General features: G+C 43.9%; 1 long non-coding RNA gene across 1 annotated transcript in view; it reads right to left on the reverse strand.

Annotated features, from left to right (window-relative positions):
- LOC140206301 (uncharacterized) overlaps nucleotides 1-14,730 on the reverse strand; it is a 44,338-nt gene that overhangs the window by 14,114 nt on the left and 15,494 nt on the right. The gene's annotated exons all lie outside the window — the stretch shown is intronic.

The raw sequence follows: 14,730 nt of genomic DNA on the forward strand, positions 1-14,730 counted from the left end.
AAGGAGAATGCTGAAATCATTCAGCAGGTCAGGCAGCGTCTGCAAGTGGGGGAGGAGAACTGGGAAAAGTTAGAAGTGAAGCAAATTTAAAGCTGCAGCGAAATTACAGGAAAGGGCACTACGCAAGGAAAGCAGTGTCGACTGTGCCACTAACACCTCCCTCCCTGCTGCTCTAAGCGACTTTTATGCACGCTTCGAGGCATGCAACGCAGCACTGACCATGAAAACTACCCCTGTCCCAGGTGAGCAGACATTGTCTGTAACAGCAGCTGACGTAAGAAGGACCTTGTAGAGAGTCAACCCCCGTAACGCAGCCAGGCCAAGCAGCAACGCAGACTGAGTACTCAGGTGATGTCTTCATGGGCATCTTCAACACATCACTCATCCAGGCTGCTGTCCCCACATTGTCCTTCTACCAAAGAACTCTACACCTTCAGAACTAAATGACTACCACCCAGTGGCGCTGATGCCAATCATCATGGTGCTCTGAATGGCACACATCAAAAATTCCATTCCTGCTACATTGGACTCTCACCAATATGCATACAGACAGAACCGCTCTACAACAGATACCACAGCATCTGTCATGCACCTAGCCCTGATGGACCTAGAAAATAAGGACACTTATGTCAGAATGCTGTCTCTAGATCTCATTTCGGCATTCAACACTATTGTCCAACAGATCTTGGTGAACAAACTCCTACTCCTTGGTCTAAGTTCAAGTTTAATTGTCTTTCAACCATACGTACGGTAAATATCCATGCATACAGCCAAACGAAACGATGTTCCTCCCGGACCAAGGTTCAAAAACAGTACTAATACTCATACACAGCGTGGCACATATAACACATATAAGGTACATGTAGCAGTAAACGTATAGTCACATATGAAAAATATAATATAGCCCAAGTCCCTGAGTCCATGCATGGCAAGAATTTGCCTGCAGCAGTTTGGAGGTGAATGCAATCCAGCTTGTCTTCCACTGAGTAAACACTGGAGAGCAACACTGATGCCAGCATGGATACCATGTCACACTGCCTCCAGCATCTTCTCTCCTGCTACAGCTGGCAACACCCCGGCGTGAGGCCTCATCTGCTCTACAACTGAGGCTGCGCTGTTCCCCCGCCATCAGTCCAGCCAATAAACCAGTGAACCATTTTTCAGCATTCCACATTACCAATGTCCAACAGTGTCTTGCCATCACAGGAAAAATGACTAAGGCAATCAGCCGCCATTAGACTGCACACCGCCTCTGCGTACTGTCTCTAATGCCTCTCTGTAATAGGTAACAAAGCGGTCCGCACCAAGTCCAGCTCCTCCGCCAACGAGCAACTCACTGATGTGAGGTAGACCCTGCCATACTTGAAGCTCTTAATGTGCAGTAGTGTCTTGTAGTTGGGAAAAATGACATTTTACAAAGACAATAACATGTTTGTTTGGCCCCGGAGAGGCCGCTGCATCTGTGTACGCTGCCATCTTACTGGCAGATACACCACTGTGTAGCCGGGTATTGGACTTCCTAACCAACAATAGTCAGGATGCACAACCACTCCTCCCTCCCCATCATCCTCAGCACGGGCGCCCCCCCCCCCACCCCTATCCCAGGGCAGTGTGCTGAGCCCACTGCTGTACACTCTGCCCACTCTGAAAGGCCAAACACCCAAGTAATCACATTGACACTGATTGTTCACCGATGACATGACAGTGGTGGGGCTCATCACCAACAACGATAAGATGGCCTTCAGAGAGGAGGTGGAAGAGCTCGAGGCCTGGTGCCAGGCTAGTAACCTCTTCCACAACATCAACACGACAAAGGAGATAGTTATCAACTTTAGAAGGACTTGCACCACTCACACTCCTCTTTACATCAGTGGCACAGCAGTCTCACACTCCTGGGAGTACATATCACACACAACCTATCATTCTCCCAGAACGCATTCTACACAATCAACAAAGCTCACCAACGGCTCTAATTTCTGAGGAGGCTGAAGAGACCTGGACTAAGCACATCTACACTCATGTCATTCTGCAGACGTGAAACAGAGATGTGAGGCTGCATCACTGCATGGTATGGAAACTGCACTGCAGTAGACAGGAAGGCTCCACAATGGGTGTCAAAACTGTCCATACATCATTGGCACTGGCCTACCCATCACCAAGGACATATTTACAGAAAGGTGCTGGAAAAGGGCCAATAATATCATGAAGGATCCCACCCTACCCTGCTCATGGTTTGTTTGTCCCACTCCCAGCAGGGGGGGAGACTATATAGTATCAAAAACAGTTACTTTCCCAAGCAGTAAGGCTGATCAACACCTCCACCCACTAACCCATCCCACCGCAACCACTACATTAGAATTTCCATTCGATCCCTCAAGTACAAACGCTTCTATGCCTAGCGTCACTTTGTGGACATACAATCAATCTAGGCATATAAGCTATCTTATGTTTTTATGCTGTATTTATTATATTTTTTCATTATTATTCTGTTTTTTATCTTATGTTGTGTTTTTTGTGCTGCATCAGACCTGGAGTAACAGTTATGTTGTTCTCCTTTATGCTTGTGTACTTGAAATGACATTAAAGAATCTTGAATCTTGAATCTTCACTGTCTTCAGGGGGGTTGTAAGTTCAAATATGTTAATAACTTAATTCAATGTTTTCAGGTTAGCTTTGAGTTCCTGGGCTTCCTGGAACTTAGCGGTGCCCAGTGAAAGTAAAGCAAGAGGAAAACAATTGAAGGATTTCACAAAGTAACTGACAAATGCAAGCACGCAATGGTCCTTTAAACTTTCATACATGTTTGTATGAAGATACTTGTTCATAGTCGTCGCGCTGACAGTCATAGAGTTTGATGGAATATCTGGAACTGAGGGAAGTTCTGCTTGCTGACAAGTTATCCCAGATAAAAGAATTCCCAATCATTTCAATTATTCTGGTTGTAAGATTGAGGTAGCAAGATAACTTTTCTGTTCCTGCGAGTCTCCTTTGAGAACTCTACAGAAATGCTCATCTGATCATCAGAACTGTGTTGGCGCTTGGGTTGGATCTGCACTCCAATTAAACATTTACTTTTATTAGTGCCTCCAGCCACAGCACAAAATTTTGCTCAGCGTGCTAGCCATGTCATAGGAGTAAAAGTATGCACAGAAGGAGCAAAATATCAATATTTAATTTAGGTCATAAATTATGACATTTCTTTTAGCTCAGCCTTAAATTTATCCATATGCACATAAAGAACATACTCCCTCTCACATTTCTCCATGTTATGATGAAACAAAAGCAAAATTCTCCAGTGGCTGAGAATTAGAAATAAAAACGAAATCCTGGAAATTCTCATTATGTTGGCTAGTAGGCATGAAAAGGCTCTCTAACTTTCTTTAACTTTTTCCAGTTCCAGCCTTTTTATTAATTTATTTATGTTTAGGGATTTTGGGATGGCATTTATTGCCATTCCAAACTGCCCCTGGGAAGCAGTGACAATTAGAGCGGCTTAGTAAGCCATTTCATGGGGCATTTTGTAAACATTAATCATGCGGAGGGAGCGAAGTTTCATTCTCCATAGAATATTATTAAACTAGAATGGATATTTACAACATTCAGTTGTTTTTTTGTAGTCATTATTACTACAATGTGGGCACGTGGCCAAGTGGTTAAGGCATTGGACTAGCGACCTGAAGGTCGTGAGTTCGAGCCCCATCTGAGGCAACGTGTTGTGTCCTTGAGCAAGGCACTTAATCACACATTGCTCTGCGACGACACTGGTGCCAAGCTGTATGAGTCCTAATGCCCTCCCCTTGGACAACATCGGTGTCGTGGAGAGGGGAGACTTGCAGCATGGGCAACTGCTGGTCTTCCATACAACCTTGCCCAGGCCTGTGCCCTGGAGAGTGAAGACTTTGCAGGCGCAAATCCATGGTCTCGCAAGACTAACTGATGCCTTTACTTTATTACTAAGACTAATTGTTACTGAAAATTCATATCTACCATGGTGGGGTTTGAAGTGAAGTGGGTAGATTAATTTTCCAATAAAAATTGACCCTGATATAAGTGTGGAATCAAGGGCAGAATATGTTGTATTAAAAAAAATTATTAGGGGAGTTCTATGATCTGGCAATGACACAATGGGCCAGACACAACTCTCCACCAACAACACAAGCAGCTATGGCACGGCCTGCGCACCATCCCAGACTTCAAAGCTAAACACAAAGGCACTGCCAACAACACTGCCTCTCTACCAGATGAGCTAAATCTTTTTTATGCTCAGTTCGATGTCGCCAACACTGAGCCCCCGAGAAGAGCCCCCGATGCACCTGCACCTTGGTCATCGCTGAGGCTGAAGTACGCAGGTGTTTCCAACGAGTGGACGGTCGCAAGGCTGCGGGACCAGACGGCATCCCGGGGGGGGTACTCAGAGTGTGCACGGCACAACTGGCTGGTGTGTTTGCAAATATTGTTAATCTCTCCCTCTTCCAGTGTAGGGTGCCCTTCTGCTTCAAAACATCCACCATTGTCCCTGTACCTAAAAAGACCATGGTAACATGCCTGAACAACTGGTGTCCTGTCGCACTCACCTCAATAATAAGCAAGTGCTTTGAAACACTGGTCAAGGACTACATCTGCAGCATGCTACCACCCACACTGGATTCCGTACAATTCACCTAATGACACAACCAATTGACAGATGATGTTATAGCCACAGCTCTACACACCGTTCTTACACACCTGGAGAAGTGGGATGCTTATGTGAGAATGCTGTTCTTGGACTACAGTTCAGCATTCAACACCATAATTCCCTCCAGACTTGACAAGAAGCTCAGAGACCTCAGCCTTCACCCTGCCTTGTGCAACTGGATCCTGGACTTCCTGTCAGATTGCCAGCAGGTGGTAAGAGTTGGCTCCCTCACCCCTGCCCCTCTGACCCTCAACACAGGAACCCCCCCAGGGCTGTGTCCTAAGCCCCCTCCTTTACTCACTGTACACCCATGACTGTGTCTCCACCCACAGCTCCAATCTGCTAATTAAATTTGCAGATGATACTACACTGATTGGCCTTATCTCAAATAATAATGAGGCAGCCTACAGAGAAGAAGTCATCACCCTGACACAGTGGTGTCAGGAAAACAACCTCTCCCTCAAAGTTTCAAAAACAAAGGAACTGGTTGTGGACTACAGGAGGAATGGAGACAGGCTAACCCCTATTGACATAAATGGATCTGGGTTTGAGAAGTTGAACAGCTTTAAGTTCTTCGGTATACACAACACCAAGGATCTCACATGGTCTGTACATACTGGCTGTGTGGTGGAAAAAGCACAACAGTACCTCAGACAGTTGAAGAAGTTTGGCATGAGTCCCCAGATCATGAGGACTTTCTATAGGGGCACAATTGAGAGAATCTGACTCGTTGTATCGCTGTCTGGTATGGGAACTGTACTTCCCTCAACCACAGAAGTCTGCAGAGAGGGGTATGGACAGCCCAGCGCATCTGTAGATGTGAACTTCCCACTATTCAGGATATTTACAGCAACAGGTGCGTAATTTATGCTGACGCAATTGTATTTCTAAGCTATATTAACTGTTCTGTTGTATATCTTACTATACTATTTATTATAAATTACTATAATTTGCACATTGCACATTCAGATGGAGACATAATGTAAAGATCTTTACTAATGTATGTGAAGGATGTCAGAAATAAAGTCAATTCAATTCAATTCAAATGGCCTCTTTCTGTGTCGTGTGGAAATATGGAAAAGATTGTGCTCTGACTCCTTTGGTTTCTTTCAAATTATCTTCAATTCATGTCACACGTCTGGAGTGTCAAAGGAACATTGCAAAACTTTGATTCACATTGGATTCCACTTAAAATAAATTTGGGATTAGTCCAACTCAAGCTTTTCTATTCTGCCTCATGTTCCTCAATATGAGTCAATCATTGAAACATATCATCAGGGTGACATATTGGAGAAGAACACAACCCTTTGAATGTGGACATAGTTTTCTCCCAAATAGATCCTGGCAAACTTATGGCATGTTTCAAATACTGTACCTAGTTCCACAAACACTAGCAAAAGGCAGGTGACCATAGTGATCCCACTGCCTGCTACCATGGATGGAAAAATCGTGCCTGTCGTCTGAAATGCAAAGCAGAATGACAGAGCAAAGACCTTCTCTTTCAGAGTGATCCTGTCCTAATAAAACTTAGCTGACTGACCAGTGATGGTTCGGAATGATCATCATTTCATTGTCCAATGACAGTGTCTGACAAAGCCCAGTCACTTTGCTGTAACTAATTATCACCTGTGCCGCCGAACTCCCTGTCTCCAAGCCTTGAGTGGAGGTGGTGCAGGTGATGGAGGTGCAGGTGGTGGAGGTGGAGCATCCAGAAGTTTACTGGAGGGATTACTGGGCGACATTGCAAGCCCACGTTGGAGGCTGTCTCTGCACTGGTGCTACAGATACTGCAGCACCAGCTGAGGGAGGCTGCAATACATTCGGATCCAGAAGCCCAGTGTTTCACATCTCCAGGGATCCCGGTTCAATACTGATCTCAGGTGCCAGCTGTGTAGAGTTTGCACATTATTGCTGTGACCTCGTGTGTTTCTTTTGAGTGTTTGTGTTTCCCACCACATCCCAAAATGTGCTGGTAGGTTTATAGGTTACAGTGTAATAGTTACCTATTAGCTTGGGTATGTAGTAAGCAAATTAAAAAGGATTTCATGGGTACAGGAGGGAGAAGAAATTGCTGTATTATAGGGAAATAGGGGGCATTGGAATGGTCCTGAACACAAGTGGAGTAGACTGATTGGATTATTTCTGTGCTATAATGAGTAAGCATATAAATATGCAATGTATCAGATACTATTTCCTTGTTGACATGTGCATGATGGATTGAGTGATTCTCTTCTATGCCATAATCTTCTACCGTTCTTTAAAAGAATAGGGTAAGATTTGTGTAAAGAGCTGTGTCTACTTGCCCCAGACCTTTACTTGATATTAATGTTCTTTTTTTTTTGGCCAGACCTATCAAAGCACTAAGCATTTTGTTCTGTAGACCTTCTGTAAACTGTCTTAGCGAAGCCCCATCTGAGTCTTCTACAGCAGAACATATCTTCCAGCTCACCATACTTCAGGCTATCACCAAGGATCAAGAATCAATTTTATTCGTTTTAGTATGTGGTGTGGTGAAAAAACAGCAGCATTCAATTATTATAAATATAACCTTCTCACCGGGCTCATACACCAACTTGGCTCGTTAGCTAACTCCGCTAAAAGCCACACGACTCAGCGGTGAGAAGACCACCTTTTATAAGCAATATATGTCTAGGTCAGTATGATCTGGGGTTCCACCAAACGGGAATGTTGGGATGTTCCAATTAAATGAACCTCAATCTGAGTGAATGCTGTGTAAACACTGCCCATACACAGTTATCGGTAGCCCAGAAATGCCAGGTTGTACACTGACATAACATTATAAAGAAAGTATATTTACCAATTTTCAACTTTATCAAACAGCAAAAAGAAAAAGAAAAAAATGAAAGGGCCCATTACATTTAAACTGTTCTAACGGTGCACATAAACATTGGAACTCGTTTTCGTAGCAGCTGGGAGTAGCTTTACTCACAATGCTGAATTCTCCTCACCAGCCACAGGTAGAAATTCCCTTCTTGGAATCCTCTGCCTCATAAAACACTCCTTGCAATAGAGTCTCCCCTTCAGATTACCTAATGCTCTTCTCTGTACAGCTCCCGCCAAAGGACCCCAAACCAGGCTACTGTCCTTCAGAAAACTCTCCCCACCCAGCTCTCGAGACTGTTCTGTGCCATCCCACTCTTGACTGGCTGGCACAACATTCCTAAGTTGGACAGCGTGGGTCTTTATCTTTAGCTGAAGCCAAAACCCTCTTACCAGCAGGCCTCACTGCTTTTACAGAAAGCTTCTAAAATAAAGTACCTCACAGCATAGCAGCAGAAATCTTAACCAGGGCAGTACGCTCTGCCCCCACCACAAATAGTCATGTCCTCATGACTTTGGAGCTTATTAAACTATTATCAATAACATAGTATTCAAATGAAGTTAATGATTACAGGACCTCCAATCCATTTGTAAACGGCAGTAACATATCTCACTATTGGGATGGACAGAACACTGTTTCCCTGGAGCATCATATGTCAGTCTATCTGAAAACCTTCACTTTAGTCCTGATCTAAAAACCCCTTAAGCCCTCATGGCTGACATCTGTATGCAGTACATATGGCAAATGGGGGTTTGCAAAGGCCAGCACAGGTGCTTTAGTCAGCAACTCTTTCAGCAGCTGAAAAGCTGCTTCACATTTTGCATCCCATCTGTCCCTGAAAGTCTCCGAAGGGCTAAGATAAACCTTGCCTCTTCTCCTTTCTTCCCCAAGGATGGGTAACCACACAGAAGCTGATTCACAGGGTGGCTTACTGGGTCCCTCCAATGTTTCCTGACTTCCTTTTCTATTTAAGCAACCGCCAGGCTACTTTCCGAAGATCTTCCTGTCTTTCACACTCCTGCTTGAAATGTCCATCCTTCCCATAGATGTAATACAAATACCAGTCGCTTCCTTCGTCAAAAGCATCCCTCTGCTTAGAACGACCTACAGGTGGGTCAGGTTTCTTATTGGACCTGTTACACTAGGTGGCTGCACTAGCTGATATCAGCCGAGATATCTCGGCTTGCAGGATTTTCACTTCATCTGGCAAAAGCCCCGCTTGTGTGGTATCAGGGGTTGCTTCAGCAACAGAGGATACTACTGAGAACATTGTCCAACTGCTGGAGGCCTCCCGCTCATCCATCGTATTTTCCTTCTCTCTTACTTCTCTGATCAGCTCAACAAACGAGGGAGGGGGATACATCTTGCGAGTCATTCGAATGTTTAATGCAATCACATCATGCGACAATGTGCCTTCACAACTTGCCCATCATTAATTTATCTCAGCCGTTTGAATGGCCCCTTTACGGCACAAGCAATGCAAGTGTTTCTCTAGCCTGAAAATGTCAGCAGAAAGTTTCTCCCCCTCACCCGGAATGGGTGCCTAAACTTTATCATAAAATCAGCTGGGCTGTACGACTTGCCAAAAACATTTTCTAATGCTTGCATACAGTCCATGGACATGACCAACGGGTTTTCTGCCTTGAAGGAACTCACCACCTCAGCAAACTGACCTTTTATACTCTCCACCAGTTGCTGTTTTCTCATATTATCTGAGCACTGCCATTCACCCAATAACTGAGATGTCTGCTCCACCCAAGCCTTATATTCTTCTTCCCCATCTGGTGTGGGCTTGACTCCAGAGAATATTCCCAGCCTACAATAACTTTGGCTTTCCACAGGTACTCTTTGGCATTCATCAACCAGTGATATAATTGCTGAAACCAGCTCAGAATTTAAATCAACTGCTGAAAGATCCATTAAACCTTTCACATCAGACAATTCCTTTTCCTCACGTCGCAGAAAGAGAACAACTTGTCTTTAACGTCTTCACCCTCAACAACATTCCCCCCTTCACTAGAGATATAAACTAGATGAACAAGCCATGGCCCTGCCTCTCCAGGTGCCTCTATCTTATCAGGCAGTGTGACTTCAATTATGTCACTGGCAGCCTGGACTAACATGACATCCTTACCGCTGATTGATAAAAACACCATTCAATCAGCATAATTTTCCCCAATAATTTTACAGAACTCAGCACTCTAAGTACCAGTTCATCAGGAATTCTAATATCCACTCCGCTCAGAATACAAACATGACTGTAGATAAACGCAAACAACAGGAATTCTGCAGATGCTGGAAATTCAAGCAACACACATCAAAGTTGCTGGTGAACGCAGCAGGCCAGGCAGCATCTGTAGGAAGAGGTGCAGTTGACGTTTCAGGCCGAGACCCTTTGTCAGGACTAACTGAAGGAAGAGTGAGTAAGAGATTTGAAAGTTGGAGGGGGAGGGGGAGATCCAAAATGATAGGAGAAGACAGGAGGAGGAGGGATAGAGCCAAGAGCTGGACAGGTGATAGGCAAAAGGGGATACGAGAGGATCATGGGACAGGAGGTCCGGGAAGAAAGACAAGGGGGGGGGGGACCCAGAGGATGGGCAAGAGGTATATTCAGAGGGACAGAGGGAGAAAAAGGAGAGTGAGAGAAAGAATGTGTGCATAAAAATGAGTAACAGATGGGGTACGAGGGGGAGGTGGGGCCTTAGCGGAAGTTAGAGAAGTCGATGTTCATGCCACCAGGTTGGAGGCTACCCAGACGGAATATAAGGTGTTGTTCCTCCAACCTGAGTGTGGCTTCATCTTTACAGTAGAGGAGGCCGTGGATGGACATGTCAGAATGGGAATGGGATGTGGAATTAAAATGTGTGGCCACTGGGAGATCCTGCTTTCTCTGGCGGACAGAGCGTAGATGTTCAGCAAAGCGGTCTCCCAGTCTGCGTCGGGTCTCGCCAATATATAAAAGGCCACATCGGGAGCACCGGACACAGTATATCACCCCAGTCGACTCACAGGTGAAGTGTTGCCTCACCTGGAAGGACTGTTTGGGGCCCTGAATGGTGGTAAGGGAGGAAGTGTAAGGGCATGTGTAGCACTTGTTCCGCTTACACGGATAAGTGCCAGGAGGGAGATTAGTGGGGAGGGATGGGGGGGACGAATGGACAAGGGAGTTGACTGTGGATAACCGCTTCAAATTGCACCAACCTCCCAGGACATCCATAATAAAATACTTTAATTACAATACACCTCACTTCCTCCAAACATGTTTAAACACTGCTTAAACTCACAAATAAAACACGATAAACCATTTAATCAATCCTTAAATAGCATTCACACAGTATCCTAAATCCCGGACAAGCCCCCACAAATGCAGCCCTCTCACTGGGGCTCATACACCAACTTGGCTCATTAGCTAACTCTGCTGACAGCCACATGACTCAGCAGTGAGAAGGCCATCTTTCATAAGCAATGTACGTCTAGGGTTGGTATGATTTGGGATTCAACCAAACAGGATTAAAGGAACCTCAATCTGAGCGAATGCTGTGTAAATACTGCCCATACACAGTTATCGATAGGCCAGAAATGACAGATCGTACACCAGCATAAAATTATAAAGAAAGTATATTTACTAATTTTCAACTTTATCGGACAGTTGAAAAAGAAAGATAAAAGGGCGCATTACATTTAAACCAGTCTAAATGTGCACATAAACGTTGGAGCTCATTTCTGTAGCAGCTGGGAGTAGCTTTACTCACAACGCTGAATTCTCCTCGCCAACTACAGGTAGAACTCCCCTTCTTGGAATCATCCACCTTGCGAGGTACTCTTTGCAATAGGGTCTCCGCTTTGCATGGGATCCTCCAGACATCTTCCTTGGTGCTCTTCTCTTGCACCTCCTGCCAAAAGACCCCAAACCAGACTACTGTCCTTTAAAAAAACTCTTCCTGCCCAGCTCTCGAGAATGTTCCATGCCATCCCACTCCTGATTGGCTGAACATTCCTTTGGACAACATGGCTCTTTATCTTTAGCCGAAACCAAAACACTCTTACCAGCAGGTCTCACTGCTTTTACAGAAAGCTACTAAAATAAAATACCTCACAGTATAGCAGTAGAAATCTTAACCAGGGATTACGTAAACAATAAGAATTATATAAAAATAAATTTAGAGATTAAAGTATGGATGTGGAAGAAAACATGCATGAATATATTAAAACCAGCATGTATTTACAACATAAACAATATTATAAAAAGTGATTTTAAGTGTTTACAATGCAATGCAGTGGCTGAGACAATAGGTAGAGGGGTGGGTGGGGGAGCTAACTAGGATCATCTGTGCTACTGTTGAGTTTGCTGGAAGTCAAAATCATGATACCTCACGACCTATAGATCTCCACAATGGTCTACTGGATATCATCCTTTCCAATCATTTCAGTTCCACAACCAACCACAGCCTTAGCAAAGGGCATCACAATGCCAACCAGTGCCATCACTTCCTTGCAGGTTAGGGAGCACAGCCTTGCCAATCTCGCCGTAAGTAATTGCTATCATGCAAGTGTGTCCGCGAGTATCAGACAATTCATCTGAGTGGCATGGTTGTCATGGTTTAATGGGTGGGAGTGAGTGTAATCTGTGGTATGTGGGTGTGAATCTTGCAACAGCATTAAGGGTATGAGGGTGAGTTGATGCAAATGAATGTTAGGTACCATTCCTGACCGCCAGAGACTTGTGGTAATTGCGTGCTTGGGTATGGTGCATTGAGCAGTATTTGAAATTACAGGCAATGCCTTCGCTGACCTTGACAAATCATGAGGTCATTAAACTTGGATCAGTACTGTATCCAGGTCATTGTCCTTTAACTCTTAATCCTGACTATTGGCTTCTAAGTATGTGTCCAGAGGGATGCAGGAGCTGCCTCTGCATTGTGCCTCCTCCTTGCTCCCCTGTTATGGCAATGCGTTTAAGGTTTTCTGATTTACCTTTGTCTGTAGGAGGACAGGAAGTACATGATCCAGCCACAATAAGTGCGCTATTTAAGAGCTGCAGGCTAGCTTTAAACAGTGCAAGCTAGCTGTAACTGATGTAAGCCACTCATAAGTTTCGCCCCAATGCTAATGCACCCAGCCAATAGTGTGGTTAGCTTTGGTGGGATACTGTGCATATTATAATGGACCGGCAGCATGAAATTGGCATTATGCCTACATTGCAATGATCGGGCAAGGGTTAATCATACATTGAGATCCTCAAGGTCATTTGGGCGGGGGGGGGCGCTATTGAATTTTGCGCCCAAGTGGTTTAAGATATGTCCCTGTAAATCTTCTTGTGCACAAAACAAACAACTTGGGATTTTCCCATGAAAACCCGTCGAAAATAGAACAAACAAGCTGTTCGAAATTGCACTGAGGAAACTCCAGTAACATAAAGTACACCCAGTGGTTGTGCTTGCTGGGTGTCTGATTGTCAAAACGTGCTGAGAGGCAGTTTCTTTGGACTCTCTTGGTCTGTGCCTCACAAGAATACCACATCACGGCTTCAACTTATCTCGGCAGGATGCCATGTGGCAGTAATAAAAGCTGAAGATAATGAGGAGCAGGTTGTAGAGAAACCAAACCAGGACTGCTACAACAACCCTCAATCCCACACAATGTGCCATAAGTGACATCAGATGTCCACAACTTCTAAAAATACGGGGATAAATATATGAATTGAAACACCAAATATAAAGTAGCTGCATTTTGCCAGGATACCATTAATCTGCTCTGATTCACCAATAAATAAGATTATTTATGCTACGTTAGAGTCCTGTGCTATTTCTCCTCACTTTAGTTGAAATCCAAACCTGAATCAATCAAAATCATTTACTTTTCAGTAAGTTATTTTTCCTGATTTCTTTTTGTATTTCCCACCGCCGAGGCTCAGTTATCATCGTATACAGGGACAAATCTGACACTGATTAGAAGAGAGTCTATGCTGCTTTGCAGACAGCTATGATGCTTCGTGGGGCTTTTGCTCTTTCTCTCTGTCTGCATTTGTGAACAAAGCACCAGACTCTGTTCAGCACTTCTGCTTGGAAGGCCTTTCTCATTCTGAGAGTTAATGGTTAAGTGTCCTTTGTTCCCCTTGCCAATGTTCAAAGTTGCAGCATTTACTTTGCAAAATCTGTGGTCAACAATGCCTTCCGGCTTCTGGCTTCCATGTTCTGGCACTCCCTCTCCATCTCCTCCTTTAAGTTGCTCCATCAAACTTTCCCTCCTTGGCCAAGCTTTAAGTTGCCATGCCTAAAAGCCATTTCATTTCTGAGCGTCCAGAGGCAAGTACACCATTTGTAGCATGGCCATTAAGTTAGTAGATTAGCATCTTCAGAAGTGGGCCATTGATTTAGAGAGGAGAGTTTGAATTCCACCAGAACAGCAAGGGAATCAAAACTCAAGTAACTAAATAAAAATGTTGAATTTATTTTGAAGCACTGGTAATGATGACCATGGAAATACTGGATTGTTTTAAAACCTATCTGTTTCATTCATGCCCTTCAGAGAAGAATATGTGCTGGTCTTATCCAGACTCAAAGTATTGTATCTCTTGAACTCAACAGGAGGTGGCTGGCTTGCAGCCAGCCTCTAAAATAGTCAGCCATACCACCTAATTTTGTATCATTTGGGGTGTGCATAAATTGGTAAAAGGAAATGACTAAACCATAGAACATCTCGGAGTCTATCACTTTACTTTCAGAACACCAAATAAAGATTTGTTGCAGCACATAAGAAGGCCATTAGGCCTTTATGTCTTTGCCAGTCCTGTAGAACAATCTAATCAGTCCCATCCCCATTCTCTTTCCCCAGAGTCTTGCAAATATCTAACTTTCAAATGCTTCGCCAATTCCCTTATCCACCACACTTTGAGACGATGCATTCCAAGTCATAACTGATTGCTTAATTCATAAACAACATTTCCATGCTCACACTGGATGCTTTATGAGTTATTTTATAGATGTTTCCTTGATAATCATTACTCATAATTTTATGATATGTAATTTGAGTAGAGAAGTTTTATTACAAATGCTCAAGAGGTTCCAGAGCTTTGAAAATACGTCTTATATTTGAAGAACTCTTCTTTGTAGTAAGTAGTAATTGGATAGATATCGTGCATACAATCATTACTTTGGAGACCAAGAGAAAAAAAGTTTCAAATCATAAAAAGTTACTGTTTAAAATGTACCAT

This window comes from Mobula birostris, chromosome 12, assembly GCF_030028105.1.
Source record: "Mobula birostris isolate sMobBir1 chromosome 12, sMobBir1.hap1, whole genome shotgun sequence".
NCBI classification, from domain to species: domain Eukaryota; kingdom Metazoa; phylum Chordata; class Chondrichthyes; order Myliobatiformes; family Myliobatidae; genus Mobula; species Mobula birostris.